The 15,145-nt window shown below is 36.5% G+C and overlaps 1 protein-coding gene across 13 annotated transcripts in view; it reads right to left on the bottom strand.

The window, feature by feature from the left end:
* Sipa1l1 (signal induced proliferation associated 1 like 1) overlaps window positions 1-15,145 on the bottom strand; it is a 358,428-nt gene that overhangs the window by 302,603 nt on the left and 40,680 nt on the right. For all 13 annotated transcript variants that reach the window (XM_048798907.1, XM_048798909.1, XM_048798908.1 and 10 more), the window contains exon 2: window positions 8,065-8,157. The gene's annotated coding sequence lies outside the window, so the exon portion shown is untranslated. The remainder of the gene's footprint in view (window positions 1-8,064; window positions 8,158-15,145) is intronic.

Genomic DNA, 15,145 nt, shown 5'->3' with positions numbered 1-15,145 from the left:
AGTATAGATGATATAGTCATTTACATAAAGAACTTTAAAAAATCTACAAACAATTACTAGAGCTAATAAATAAATTTAGCAAGAATGCAGGACACAAAATTCAGGTAAAAAAAATCACGTATGTTCTTACATACTAGTAATTAGAAAATAAATTTCTGTTTTAAATCTCGCTCATGGGAAAATGAGGATATATACACACAGGTGTATATATTTATATAATACATATACTAATTCTAATACATACACTAGTATACTAATTTATATAAGAAGTATATACACATATATTTAGAGAGAACATTTATTCCAGAAAGGGAGAAGTCCAAGGCCTTCTCCAAGATGGTGGCTGTCTCACAATGGCAGCTCTGTGGAAGCCAGAAAGCAAGCAGTCTAGACACAGCTGGATCCAAATCCTGGCAGAGACAGCACCAAAAGAAAACCAGAGCTGAAGAATATTTTACCATTTGAGATTTAGAATTCTATCAGAAAACTCAAGAGAAAAATGAGTGCTTGATAAGTAGAAAGCTAAGCACTTAAGGACAAAGTACCCACTATCTCTGAGGAGAAAAGTTAGAGTAAGAGAAAATGATCACTGAATCCTCTGTGACCGCTGTTATCAGTGTTCAAATGATAATTCTGTAGATAAAGAATGCTGACTTAACCAAAATTAGATGAAATTATCAATGGGAGGATACAGAATGGTAAGTGGAGGGGGCCTACATCCTCATCACCTGTGAAAAGAAATCAAAAGATAATATTTACAGTTGAAAACATAGGTATATTAGCATACACAAGGTCCCGGGTTCAATCTCCAGCACTGCAAAAAGAAAGAAAGAAAAGGCAAGCTATAGAAGTTATATTATTTAGTTAGATGGTAGTAAATGCCAGAAGAAACAGGTTTTTAAAAAAAAAAAAAAAAAAAACACAAGAAGGTGGCTTAAACATAGTCGCCCCTGGAGAGACGTAGGAAAGGCAGAGCATGGGGTTCTTTTTGTCTCAAGCCTTGTGTTTCAATTTCACTTACTATTTAAACCTGATATCTGATTATTTCGCTAAAACAAAAAACAAATATTTCAAATAAAAATCTTTAATGATCACTGTCAAGAAAATACTTTTAATTGCATTTGGTTTCTCTGAAATTTACCATCAAAATCAGTTTGAATAAAACATACGAGAAATGTATTCAATTATAAATATACATTGAAAAGTCAGTCCTTTAACAAATGCATTTAATAAAAGTTAAGATTATAGAAACAGTCCTATATCAAACACATACAATTTTCTTCTAAGTACTGCAAACAGCAAGTAAGCAAGAAAAAAATTTTTTCAAATAGACTCATTTTCAAAAAAATACAGAGTATCCCCCACAGGCCCTTCTTCCTACTAGCACAGGCATTCTATTTCAGCTCTTCAGCTATCCAGAGTAGCATTAAGCATTTTAAATACTATTCAGGAGCTCCAAAGACCTGTTTCTTACATACACCTAGGAGTTGGCCTTGACTGGGCACATTACTAGTAATTTCAAGTAGAATGACTCTCCACTCCACACAGTCCCTACAGAGTGAATTACTTCAAGGGTATTACTTCAGCAAAACAGCCTTCAAGTGACAAAAATACCAGGAAGGGATGGAGGAAGGAGAGAGGGAGAAGAAAATACAGTAAAAATGTGCCCATTCCTAATATACACTGGTCTAAGAAAACCCTCAAGGGAACTCTACAGTTGTTTTTAAAAGTAGATTCCAGGGTATGAGGCAATTTCTCCTTGAAGATGCATATGGCCCATGTACTCACTCCTGTGTTTGTGAAGCACAGTCTGTGATTATGCAATTGAACATACAGTCACCTCAGGCCATCCTGTGTTTAAGAAGAAGTGTTTATGTCCACATCTTGCCAAACAACCATAATACCACTTAACCTCAGTTCAACCACAACTTGAATGAACTTGTTATGGTTGCACTAAAACACAGATACAAAACAAATAGTAGGCTAAGGAATGTGATGTCCACACAAGGATGGAGGAAAAAACTCCTTGCCCAATGCTTCTCAGTCACCGCCACAGAATATACGTGAGTATTCAAATTCCATACACTGAAATTTTTCATGTAGGACATCAACAAAAATATCAGATTGTAAAGTCTGGAAACGCAAGTGAATTCTTCTAAAAGGTAGAGAGTGTTATCTTAAAAAGTAGCCTCACTTAAGCGACAAAGTACAATGCTGTTTCTGGATCTATTCAAGTAACTTATGAATATAAAAATAAGAGAAAAAGATAAAACAGTATTTTTTAAAAATGTATTCCTTAGAGAAGGCTGCCCTAGGTTTGATTTGAATCTACACATACCAGCAGTGACTTAAAGTCACAAACACCCAGTGCTTCCTGGGACCCATCCTGTGTGGTGCCAGACTAACAAGCCCACACAGGAAGGGGAGCCAGCACACTTGTGCTCTCCTGTCAATCACCAAACCTGTATCAGCCAAAAGTATTTCTTAACCTCTTAACAAAATAAGGAGTTCAGCAAGTAAGTCTGAGACTCTACCAATAGATTTGTTTCAGCCATTCACCCACCATATTTCAAGTATAAGACACAATAAAGAAATCAATAAGGGTCAGGAAGATGACACCACTTAAAACTATTCTATCATTCAAGTGAAATGTGACATAAGCACACACAGAGAATATATGTGAAAGTTCTCTTTGCTGAATTCCAATGACAGTGATCATTTTTGAGAAATAATCACCCATAGCTCCTGAAAACACTCAATGATGTCTATAATAAAATATGAACAGACATTTCAATGAACCTAGAAAATTCTATGAGATACCTTGGTGTCACTTTCATCTACGAACCATTTTCACCTTTCATTTGTCATCAATAACCCCTTTCAGAAATGTTTTCCTTATTACTCACAGTACAGGAAAATAGTTCTAGAATTCCACTTGGCAACTCATCTGGATTACCATTGTCAAATGTAATTTCTTCTTCATTATGTTACTAGAGATGACAACTGGTTAAGCCAACTATTTAATCTATACTACTTAACCAGTGAGGAAACAGCACCATTTATCAAGCTTAGTTAATACACAGAACTCAACATCAATTCCCCACTTTTCACTCTCAACCTCCATTCTTATCATTAAGTTCAGCAAGTAGTGTTTGCTTTTGTCATCTTATAGTAGTATATTGCTTTTATTATAAATACTTTATACAAAATGAATACTACAGAGAATGGATTCTTCCTGTATCTGTTCAATTATTACTAGTTTTACTTTTTAGTAAAACATATAAATATAAGTAATTTAAAAAGAAACTGTGATGTAGGTGCTGGAATTGTGGCTCATTGGTAGTGTGCTCATCTGGCATGTGTGAGGCACTGGGTTTGATCCTCAGCACCACATAAAAATAAATAAAATAAAGGTATTTTGTTCACCTACAACTAAAAAAAATTTTTTTTAAAGAAACTGTGATACAAAAGATATGAGATACCATCTTTGATTCAGTATAACCTTGGAGATAGTTTAGCATCCCAATTAGAAGCAAGATTTTTGGATCCTATATCCATATCTAAACTTGGGCAAGAGATTTGACCTAAATCTCCATTTCTAAGTGCTTAATTTGGATAATAACATCAATTTCACTGGGTTATTGGAAAGAAGTAAGATCATAGATACTAACCTGTTGGCACAGTGTCTACCATAAGTGGACACTACTATGGTTTGCTGTGGTTATTAAAAGGCAACCATGTAGTAATCACACTTAAAGAGATACACTTTTTCTTAATATTTTTTAGTTGTCAATGGATCTTTTTATTTTATTTACTTATATGTGGTTACTGAGGATCAAACCTAGGGCCTCATACATGCCAGCAAGCGCTCTACCACTGAGCCACAACTCCAGCCCAAGAGGTACACTTTTTAAATTTCTTTTTTAGTTGTAAAAAGACAGAATAACTTTATTATATTTATTTATTTTTATGTGATGCTGAAGATCAAACCCAGTGCCACACTAGGTGAGCACTCTATCACTGAGCCACAACCATAGCCCTAAAGAGGTACACTTAAGCAATACACAGTCTGTAAAAGTGTATCCAAACAGTAAAATAAGAGTACCATACAAATAAAACCAATAAAACATTCAAAAACTTTATGAAAAAGTTCTCTCAGAAAAAGTCTAGTATGTTTTATAACAATTAAAAAGTCTAAGTTCTCTTCTGCAGATAAAAGGGTTAAGATTTCAGATAGAAGACATTTACTACTTCACTCCCCAATATCTTAGAAACAGAACTGATCTTTTTTTTATTTTTTGGTATACTTTGTGGACAGGTGATTATACACACACACACACACACATATACACACACATATGACAGCAGAATGCATTAAAATCTTTTGGTAAGAATTAATCAATGTTTTAATAAGAAAGAGCTAAGAAAGTTCATTAGTATTTTTATAAATAAAAAATAGAGGTGGCTGGGGTGTGGCACTCAGTGGTAAAGCACTTGCCTCTCATGTGTGAGGCACTGGGTTCGATCCTCAGCACCACATAAAAGTAAACAAACAAAATAAAGATACTGCATCCATGTACAACTAAAATATATTTGAAAAACAAATAGAAACAAGCTAACTGTCCATCAATATGAGAATATATGAAAAAAAATGCCACTACTAAAAGAACTAGAGTGATTTACAATATCCTAATATGGGATTTGTAAGATCTGCTGTTACTTAAGAAAAAAAGAAGGAACAAAAGTACAAAATCAGATTCTATAAGACAGCACAAAAGAATTCTTTATATGCACACATATTTATTCACTTAAATGCACAAAGGATAGAAAGTATACAACTAACAGTGACCTCTAGGTTTTAACTTCAAATAATTGTGTTCTTTGACTATTGCTGAAAGGCTGTATTTACATTTTAATTGTGTAATTTATGAACCTCAAGCAAAGTTAGTCAAAAAATATATGGAAAAGTAGGCTGAAAACAAGTAAGTTTTATAGTTTACAAACTCCTTTAACACATTATCTAATTTTATCCCCACAAAAGGCTTCTAAAATTTAAGGAAGTATCTTTACTTTAAAAGTGAAACAGATTCAAGTATTTATTAACCCATAGTTAATGAATGCAAAGCCAAACCAGAAATGGGTCTTCTAATTCTAAAATCGGTGTTCAGGTCTGAATGCTATGGTGCCTCCATAGAAGCCTGACATGTAAACCAAGGCTCTCTAAATCTGTGTACTGCTTCTGGGCTATGAAAGTTCACAGTGTAGAGGGAAAGGCCCTAATAAAGCAGCACTCAAAAGACCTGGGTTCCAGTCTTGAGTACTCCATCAAGACTTGAAGGTATAACCTGCAATAATGATTCTATGATTTAACGATGCTGCTTTTACAAATATAAATCCCCAGACATGACCTCCAGAAATTAGGATTTAATTGTTCTGAGCATCAGGACATTGATTAATATGCAACTTGGTTAAGGACCATAGCTTTAGGACTTGTATTTGGTAAAATTAAAAGCTGCTCAACATCCCTTGTGCTACTCACTTCACAGAACTGAAATGAAGGGTAAATGTAACCATATATGGAAAAGCCCATTAAAAACAATCAAATGTCTGGTGAAATAACCTAAAAGAATTGTGTTTGAATGAGTAAACAATATTCTAAATCTTCTGTGTGCCAGGTAGGTCCTCAGTCAGGACTGAGAGAAAACATTATCCTCAAGAAGACGGGAAACCACCAAGTCCTCGAACTACTGCAGAGCACTGGGAAGAGGCACAGCAATGGCACAAGGATGGCCATGATGATAAAGAGCCTCAGGAATTAATAGTGTAGGCATAACAGTGGGAAGAAAGTTTAGAAAGGCATGCGCAGGAGACCCTTGAGCTAGACAGGGCACATCACACTCAGGCTAGAAGACAACACGGAAATGATATGCTATAGGCCAGAGGTTCTCAGAGAAGTCTCAGGACCCCAGGGGATTCTTGAGACCCTTTGAAGGGTCTGCAAGGTCAAAACTATTTTAATAATAATACTAAACACATAACCACCCCAAACTAGAAACAACCCAAATGTCCTTCAGATGGTAACTGCAGTATGATGGAACAGGTCCCGGCAATAACAAAAGAACAAATTATTGGTATAACAACACGATTAAATCTCAATTGCATTATGTGAATGAAAGAAGCCAGATTCAAAATACTACCTCTAGTATAACTCCATCTATATGATATTCAGAACAGGGAAAACTATGGGGACAAGAAATAAGTTAGAGGGGACTGGCTCTGTGGTAGGGGAACATTCTGGGGAGATGGAAATGTTCTATATTTTCATTGTGGTCATACAACTATGTGCATTTACTGAAATCCACACAGAACTATACACTAAAAAAGGTGGATCTTGCTGTATATAAGACCTTGATAAATCTTACATTCAAAAATAATGTTACTTGCTATTTCACTCTCATTCTCTCATGAGTGTACAATGTTTTCCAGAAGCCCTAAGATTATGCCAGTGTCATCACCCTGCAGCAAACACATATGTGCTTATATATTCTGATATTTTTCTCCATTTTAATTTCTAATACAAGTAAGTTGTGATGGACATATAATAGACATATACAAAAGGTCTCTTAAGTCCTCAATCACTTAACAATATAAAGAGTTTCTAAGACCAAAAAGTTTGAGAACTACTGCTATGGTGACAGGGAGGCCCTGGAGTGTGAGGAAGCAAGAAGAAGAATGTAAGAAGTTACTATAGGATCTGAGTAAGGGCAATCTTGGGATGGATCGAAAAGAAATTAGATCCACATGTCACCTGGATCTTGCTATAAATTCCAAACCAGTTTCTCTCTACTGGGCTCTCTCCTTGTTGGTATATTATAGTTAGGCAAACTAATTTCTGTTCACTGGTGTATAATTAGGAAGTGTCTATAAGAGTCAGTGTCTACAAGAGTCATCCTACAATGCATTATTGAAAAGTAACTTTTAGACTACTTCATTCAGTTGCCACTGTCCTTCAAATGATCCCAACAATTTTAAACTTTACATACTCTAAAATTGAAAAGTAGCTCTCCTATAGAAGTACAAACACTGGTGAGTGAATCAATATCTCATGATCACTTAGATAAATTCAGCAATTATTTAAAAAGTCAATTTGATATGACTGAAATGTGTTTTCACTTGTATCCAGGAACATGATAACAATCCCAACTCAGCACAATTTTTTCTATAAAATGTAGTTTTCTGGACTAATGGGGAGGGAGATGTTTGATTGTTTCTGGTACAATTACCTTTCTACGTGGGGAAAATTCATTTCTAAATACTAGTCTTATTAATTCCAAAATATTTGAGCATAGATCTTTCTCTGTAATCCCCTGGTGTCCAGAACTGTTTACAGTACTTTGGTATGCCAAACAGGTAGAGAAATTATTTTTAAACCATCCATTTGTTAAGCTTTAAATAAATAGGAGATAGATAGATGAAGGGATGAATGGATGATAGATTGGTCAATCAATCAGGCGACAATAGATGACAGGTATTAGAACAAAGGATGATTCTCACACTAAAAAAAATTTAAAAACAGTTTTAAAGCAATTTTAAATGAGTATGAATATATGTGTTTGTGTTTGGTGTTTTTGTTTGTTTTTGTACCAGGGATTGAACTCAGGGGCACGAAACCACTGAGCCACACACCTAGCCCGATTTTGTATTTTATTTAGAGGCAGGGTTTCACTGAGTTGCTTAGTGCCTCTCCATTACTAAGGCTGCTTTTGAACTTGCACTCCTCCTACCTCAGCCTCCTGAGCCGCTGGAATTATAGGCATATACCACCACACCAGGCCTGTGTGTTTTTTTTAATTGCCATTGTATACTGTTTCTCTAATTGTTTTAAGTAGTCAATCACATTGATACCTCTTAGCTAATATCAAACAGATGAGAATCTGTCTGGAGAATTCAAGTTACTACCATTTTTAAAAATTCACCTATACTTCTATTCCAGAAATCTGAGAACTTAAGAGTTCTGCCAAAGTGGCTATGTATTATCAAGATAAAGTAAAATCAGATCCTTACCTGAAAGTATAGTCCTTTTGAGTCTACCTTTATAAAAATCTTGGAAATTAGGTTATGGTCAGTACTGTAGGAAAGCCAAATATGAAATTTCACCTATGGATTAAAAGGGAGAAAATAATTAATTTAAAACACATGCACAAGATAAAATATCATTTAATCAAAGACAAAATTTCCAGACACTTTTTAATGCCAAATGGTTTCTACAAGAAACCTGTTTTCTGTGATTCAAATCCAAAATGGAAAACGTGGGTGGTTCTTCCTGGCTTACCATTCAGAGTCAGCCAACTGGCTGGCAAAGTTTCCACACAGCTTTAGCTCAAACTCTAGCCCGACTTCTGCCCTCATATTGCCACACCTTAAAAGAAATGAAAGAGGAATATGGGCTGTCTTCAGCCTCAAAGTCAGTCTTTACCAGGAAAACTTTCAATCATTTGAATAAACTACATCAAGTTTTTCAAAACTTCAAATCCAGAAGATATAGAAAATAATGAGAGCTAAACTCTCAGAATAATTCAAGGACTTTAAAGCTGTCTCTAATTCTGGAGCTATGGTTCCTGGAGGTGGTTGGTGGTGGTGCTGTACAATGCTGGAGAACAAACCCAGGGCCTTGGGCACGACAGACAAGCACAGAGCTGTGATTTCTAAACAATGACAAACAGCTTTCTTGGATACTAAGCTACAATAACAACTTAAATGAGGAGCAGGGGCTTCCAGACAAGTTACCTTAACACAACTGCACCTCTTCCCACCTCCTGGGCACTCACCATTTGACAAGACACACCTGCCAACAGATAGTATATCTGAACTTCTAAACACATGGCTCTACCAGGATAGGATGTAACTCCAATCTGTAGGATATTTCCACAAATGCACGTAAAGTTGGTAAGCTAGCTAGTGTGTGACACAGACTTTATCTGAAAACAACACACCACAGCATGCCTTCAGTGAGATAAAGGTCACAAGTACATGACACCAGGACAGTAAAGCAATAGTACCCAGACTACTGCCCGCTAAAACTGAAATCCTTACATCAGTGGAAAAGCTGAAAACACAAGACAATAAAAATTCTGACAAGGACTTTTAACATTAATATAAGGATTCCAAGTAACCAACTGCTCAAGGGTAGCTACTCTCTGTTCCCAAAGATTCCAGACCCAATCTGAAAACTGCTCATGTCTCAGCAGGCTCTTTCTCAAAATTCTAAGAGGCTTCATACCATTCACCTTCTTAGCAGAAAAAGGACCTCCATGGGCCCCTGGTAATGGCTTTGCATAATGATTCTTCTGCTAGTCACACAGGGAAACCCACTGCCTAGGCCACAGTGATGGCCACCCACTTCCAAGAGATCATTTCAAGGGAACTTTCATATAGAGATACTAAAATATGAACAATGCACACCATTTGTACATTTGAATTTTATTAAATATCTATATGGTGCAACTAAGTCTATCATAAGCAAATTCAGATCAAAAGATAGTCCCACTGCACTCCTCCTCCAGCTGGGGACATCTGAAAAGTTTTCACTTCTTAATCTTTTCTATAAATTGTTTCTTTTGCAATATATTGTTAAATGAGATGCTTGTCATGCACCTGAGGTGTACCTCTATTTTAATATGCTGAGAAATACAACTTTTGCAATAGCAGATCTAACAGTAGGTGCTCGAGGTTGGCAGTCAGGAGGTTTTGTTTAATTTTATCTGTAAAGCTGAGGGTATTGCAGTGGTAATGGGATGTTGCAATCACTCTTCCAGTTCTAAAAGCACATGATCTATATTTGCTCATTCTATGCCTAGTTGTGTATTTACCATAATGCCCTAAAACTCAGCTTAACTAAATGAAAATTTTCAGATAAAACACAGATCTCCAAACAAACTCATAATCGTTCCCTAGGTCATCTCCTGGCTTATATGCTCCTTTCCTATTAAGAATCCCTTAGTGAAAATATGTGATAGAATTAGTACCAATTCTGCCATTAACTGGCTGCATGAAAAAAAAGGCAAGTCATTTAGGCTTTGAACTTAAGTTCATATAAAAAATGTATTTGATTTTCAAGTTTCTTCCCCTCCCTTTGGTACTGGGGACTCAATGCAGGGGCACTGAGCCACATCCCCAGGCCTATTTTGTATTTTATTTAGAGATAGGGTCTCACTGAGTTGTTTAGCACCTCACTTTTGCTAAGGCTGGCTTTGAACTCATGATTCTCCTGCCTCCTGCCTCCTGCCTCCTGCCTCTGCCTCCCGAGCCACTGGAATTACAGGCATGCGCCACTGTACCAGCAATTTCCAGGTTTCTTAACATCGTTCTAAGATATCATTTACCACCTTTATCCCCCTTGAATACTAAGTGTCAAATATATCTTTAAATAATAAAAATGAGTATTTGTAAACTATCTTAATGCCTCAGAACTGAATTGAGCTAAATGAAAATTTTGAAACATTATAGACTTAATCTTCATTTAAGTGTTTTCATGTTTTAGCTCATCTGTAAAGGGTTAAATTAACAAAAAGAAGTGTACTGGCACATTGGGATAACTCTGCTGAAGTATCTTCCAACTTCACCAAGAGATTCCTCCTGCTTCCCTCTCTCTTCCTTCCTCATCCCTCCTCCCTCCTCCATCACCCCATACTCTGAAATTCAACTTTTGTGGCCACAATATTAACAGTGAAAGTCTTTTACACCAATTATATTTAAAGGCAGCTAAGTGTTCAAATCTATATCTGAGAATCTTTGTGTTTTTATCACTTAGTACTCCACATGTTAATGAGTTTTACATCTGAGTTCTTTATTTATTGCCAAATACAGTGATCCCAGAAAACTAGACATCACAAGTCACACACAATTTATATGCTGTTCACACCAACTGATGAGTTTGCCATTCATAATAAATTAATCACTGGAAATGAGAATCTGTCAATTTACTATAGAAATCCTAAAAAAGAGCTGCTTTTATCAAGTCATTTATTTAACACATATTTATTCTCTACTATTTAGTCCTGAGGCTGGGAATGCACAAACTGACCAGTCTCTGCCTTCAAAAAGCTCCTATTTTAATGGAGGAGACACACAGTAAGCAGTAAAGTTAATAGACAAATTATTTGGGGAATATATGCACAATATTTATAAGAGACACTGCTATTGGAAAGAAAAAGTGCAGGACAGCAGTGCATGAGGAGCAGGGGGGCTGCAACACTAAGCAGGGTAGGGCTAGAGTAAGACTCACTGCAAAGGCAGCATCGAGCAAAGATGTGAAGCACATGCCAAGTTAGCTGGGCTGAAGTTCCCCAGTAATTCTTAACTACTATTGACTATGCATGTAATGGCAAAAGCCTCAGCAAAAGAGTTGTGTCTGAACAAATTCATGAATCACCCAGAAGAGTAAACAGAAAAGTACTACGCAGCTCATTTTACCAAGGAAAACTTACATCTTCAATTAGGCATGTGCAGTGTGCTTCCCCCAAGTGTTGTTATGAACAGTTCTTACTTCTGCAATTCATTTTCCTCAAAACTCAAGAACAAATGTCTAAGTGTTCATCTGTTACATAAAAGACCACCAGTGTTATCCAACCAACATCTCCACTAAGATATCCTGACTATTACATCCAGACTCAATTCTCAGTGTGGGGCTCCAGCAGGCACTGAGGCTTCCTCCCAGTGTGGAGAAGTTCTACTCCCCTGGGGGCAGGGAGAACAGGCTATGCAACCAGGAAACCAGGAGGCCTTACCACCTACCAACAACAGTCTTGAGCAAATCACTACACCTCCTGGGCTTTGGCTTCCTGAACTATAAAATCAGGGTACTAACCACATGATTTCTAAGGCCCCTGTAGAGCTAAGTTTATATTAAATAAATAAAACCTATAGGGGCTGATGATGTGGCTCAGAGGTAAAGTGCTAGCATGCACAAAGTTCTGAGTTCCATCTCCAGCACCACAAAAAAAAAAAAAAAAAAGCCTTTTTAATTATTTAATTTTTTTTTACTCTAGAAAAACAACCATATATTCCCAGGCACAGTAGCACATACCTGTAATCCCAGCAATTTGGGAGGAGGATCATGAGTTCAAAGCCAGGCCCTAAGCAATTCAGTGATACCATGTCTCAAAATAACAAAAATAAAAAGGGTTGGGGATGTGATTCAGAAGTTTAATTTCCAGTACAGAAAGAAAGAAAGCCAACTAGCCAATCAGCCACATATTAAGTTTGCTTTGTAACTCTGCTATCTCCCACCATCACACATTCATACTAACTTATTCTTCTAACAACAGTAATGAGTTTATGCTGACCCACTGATAAAATTTCTGATCTCTGATCAAAGGAACAAATTCACAAGAATGGGTCTTGATTTGCAGTGTTATCTACTAATTACAAAAGAATCTAAAACTGTTCTTGTCTTTGTCTCTTTATCAATAAAATCTTACTAGATTAACAGAATTCTAAAGTTATGCAAGCATGAAACCACTGGGGTTTTCAGCACTTTATACACCATTCACCAGTATAAAACTTTGTTAAAGATCATTTTACATAACAAGTATAAGGGTTCAATACTTGGTACTACAAAAAAAAAGTAATATATAATTTTATATTACTGATTCCTAGATTTCTTACAATTCCATTACTAAAATTACTATATTATTTTAAATAAGTGCTATAATGAGCATCTGTTATATTCATGGAGTTCAGCATTATCTTCATTCCATTTTCACTTCAGTTTCCTACTATGTGAAGCTCATCTTCCCAATAGAGAATTTTAAAATGGAAGCAAATAAACAAGTTGGGAGCAGGAGGCTTATGTTTCCTACCTTCCTCGCCCTGTAGTACAGGCAGATGTGTAAATCAGGTGCCTTTACCCAGACACAACACGTGGAACTCCTTCAGAACAGAGTCATGTAGAAGCAGCAGGGTGGCAAGGTGTGCAGCACCCATTTTGCTAGAACAAAGAGTTGGGGAGATTCTGCTGCTGGTTTCCTGATTTGGGAATTCTGACCCTGGCAAGTCCTTGCCAGGTCTACTGTGTGCTACTGACAAGACTCAGAAACTCAGTCTACATTCTCTTTCTTCAGCCCTCTAGATGATTAACCAAACTAGCTATCACCCTCAATAAATCATGGATTTTCCTATCTGTAACTAAAACCCAAACCAACACACCTAGCAATATTCTTTTCATTATTTCAACATAGTTAGAGGTGAAATGGAAACCAACATCTCCACAGAGAACACTCCACTATCAGCCAAGAGTTCCTGGTCTCCAGCCAGGGCTCACATCCACCATTGACACTGGAACCCTTCCTTATATAGAGTGCTTCATAAATTTCCCTTCTGCCTTGCAGGGAGAAGAAAATGGTTTTTGCCTAACTAATTTTTTATCAATAAAGAGTGTGATGACAGTAATTTGGCACAATATTTGAGAACAGGATATAATAAACATCATTTTCTATACCAGTTCAAGTTTATGGAGAATCCTGCAGAGTTAGGTAGCATTTTCGGAACATTCCCAAATTGCAGGCAAGGTGATCTAATGCTGAGTGTGAATGCCAAAATGATCAGCACTCTGTGCCAAGGCATAACTTAATTCACAAAGCAGCAGTGAACTTTTCACTGATTTTTCTCCATCCCTCAGGGGACAATAGTCATGTTAAAACCACTGACACATCAGGTATCTAAAATACAACACTATTACCCAACACTAAAAGCAGACTGAAAACACTGAGGAGTGATTATACATGTTAAAATTCTCTTTTTGCTATAAAGACATTAAGTGCCATAAAATCAGTTGGCAAAAATGCAAAAAAATAATCAGCTATTAATAACACTGTTCTTTGAAGCAGAATCTTACAAAGAACATTCAGTGTCTGAGTAATCAAATTACTCTATTCTATCAAACTGCACAAAATAATTTTCAGGTAATACTCGAAGGCAAAACTTTCTAAAAGATCATTTACACACTTCTGAAGTCAATTAGTGTCACTGATACTCATGCAGAAGGCATCTCAATGCTCTGCCAAATAGAAAGTAGGTGTTTAATTCAATGGCAAGTCCAAGTATAATTCAACCGAGTTACTCTACACAAGCCTACTAATGTTAGTGCCATCTAAGCTCTGGGTCACCAGTCACTCAGAGCAGCTCTGCTTTTGTTACTATGTACCACATCTCCCACTCCTGCTGCTCTGGATTGCTGTTATCAAAGGCTTTACAGTGTACTTAGCTTTAGCACTAATGGTGGGGAGAAGAGGAAAGCAAAAAGTGAAAACGTAAAACTCTATTTTCCCCTAAGGACAAGTCAAATCAATATGCTAAAGAAAACTTAAGAGTTTGGATACTCCAAAACAAAATTGTGGAAACAATCATTTCATTGAGTCTGTCAGCAAAGAAGTTACTAAAATGAGCATCAAGCTTTACTATGATTACACGTGTACCATATGCGTCCTTCCAATGCATCTGGCCCTCTCTGCCTTTTAAAGTATTTCTAGGCTAGCAATGACACACAGCCTATGTTGAAGTTTTTGTTTTTTACAGACTAAACTCAATCTTACTGCAAGCTTAAGGATATGATGCTCATTTATTAATAGTATCAAAATCAAAGGATACAAAAATACTAAAGTGATTCCCAAAATCAGTTTGCAAAACAATAACTGCATTTGTGGATCCTCAGAAAAATGGGAACAAAAACATGTTTGAGTTTTTCATAAAGCTAAGTTTATCCAATTTAAAGGGTTACCCTTTATTTTAACATTATACACTTCCTATTCTTTTAATATTCAAATAGCTTTTGGGGAGGGGTAAGAGGGGGTACTGGGGAAAACCAGGGGCCCTTTACCACTGAGCCATATCCCCAGCCCTTTCTATTTTTCATTTTGAGACAGAGTCTCACTAATTTGCTCACAGCCTTGTTAAATTGCTGAGGCTGGCTTCAAACTTGAAATCCTCCTGCCTTAGCCTCCTGAACCACTAGAATTATAGGCATGCACCACTGTGCCTGGCTTTCTTTATAACATGTTGAATTTTTTTTTAATTACATCCATGAAATGCAAACACTTAGGTACCACTGCTCCAGATCTTCTGCACCTTCCCGTTCTCCAACATCCCA

The sequence above is a fragment of the Marmota marmota genome, unplaced genomic scaffold, assembly GCF_001458135.2.
Source record: "Marmota marmota marmota unplaced genomic scaffold, marMar, whole genome shotgun sequence".
NCBI lineage: Eukaryota > Metazoa > Chordata > Mammalia > Rodentia > Sciuridae > Marmota > Marmota marmota.
Note: the sequence above shows the minus strand (reverse complement) of the source record. Positions and strands in the feature narration are given on the sequence as shown.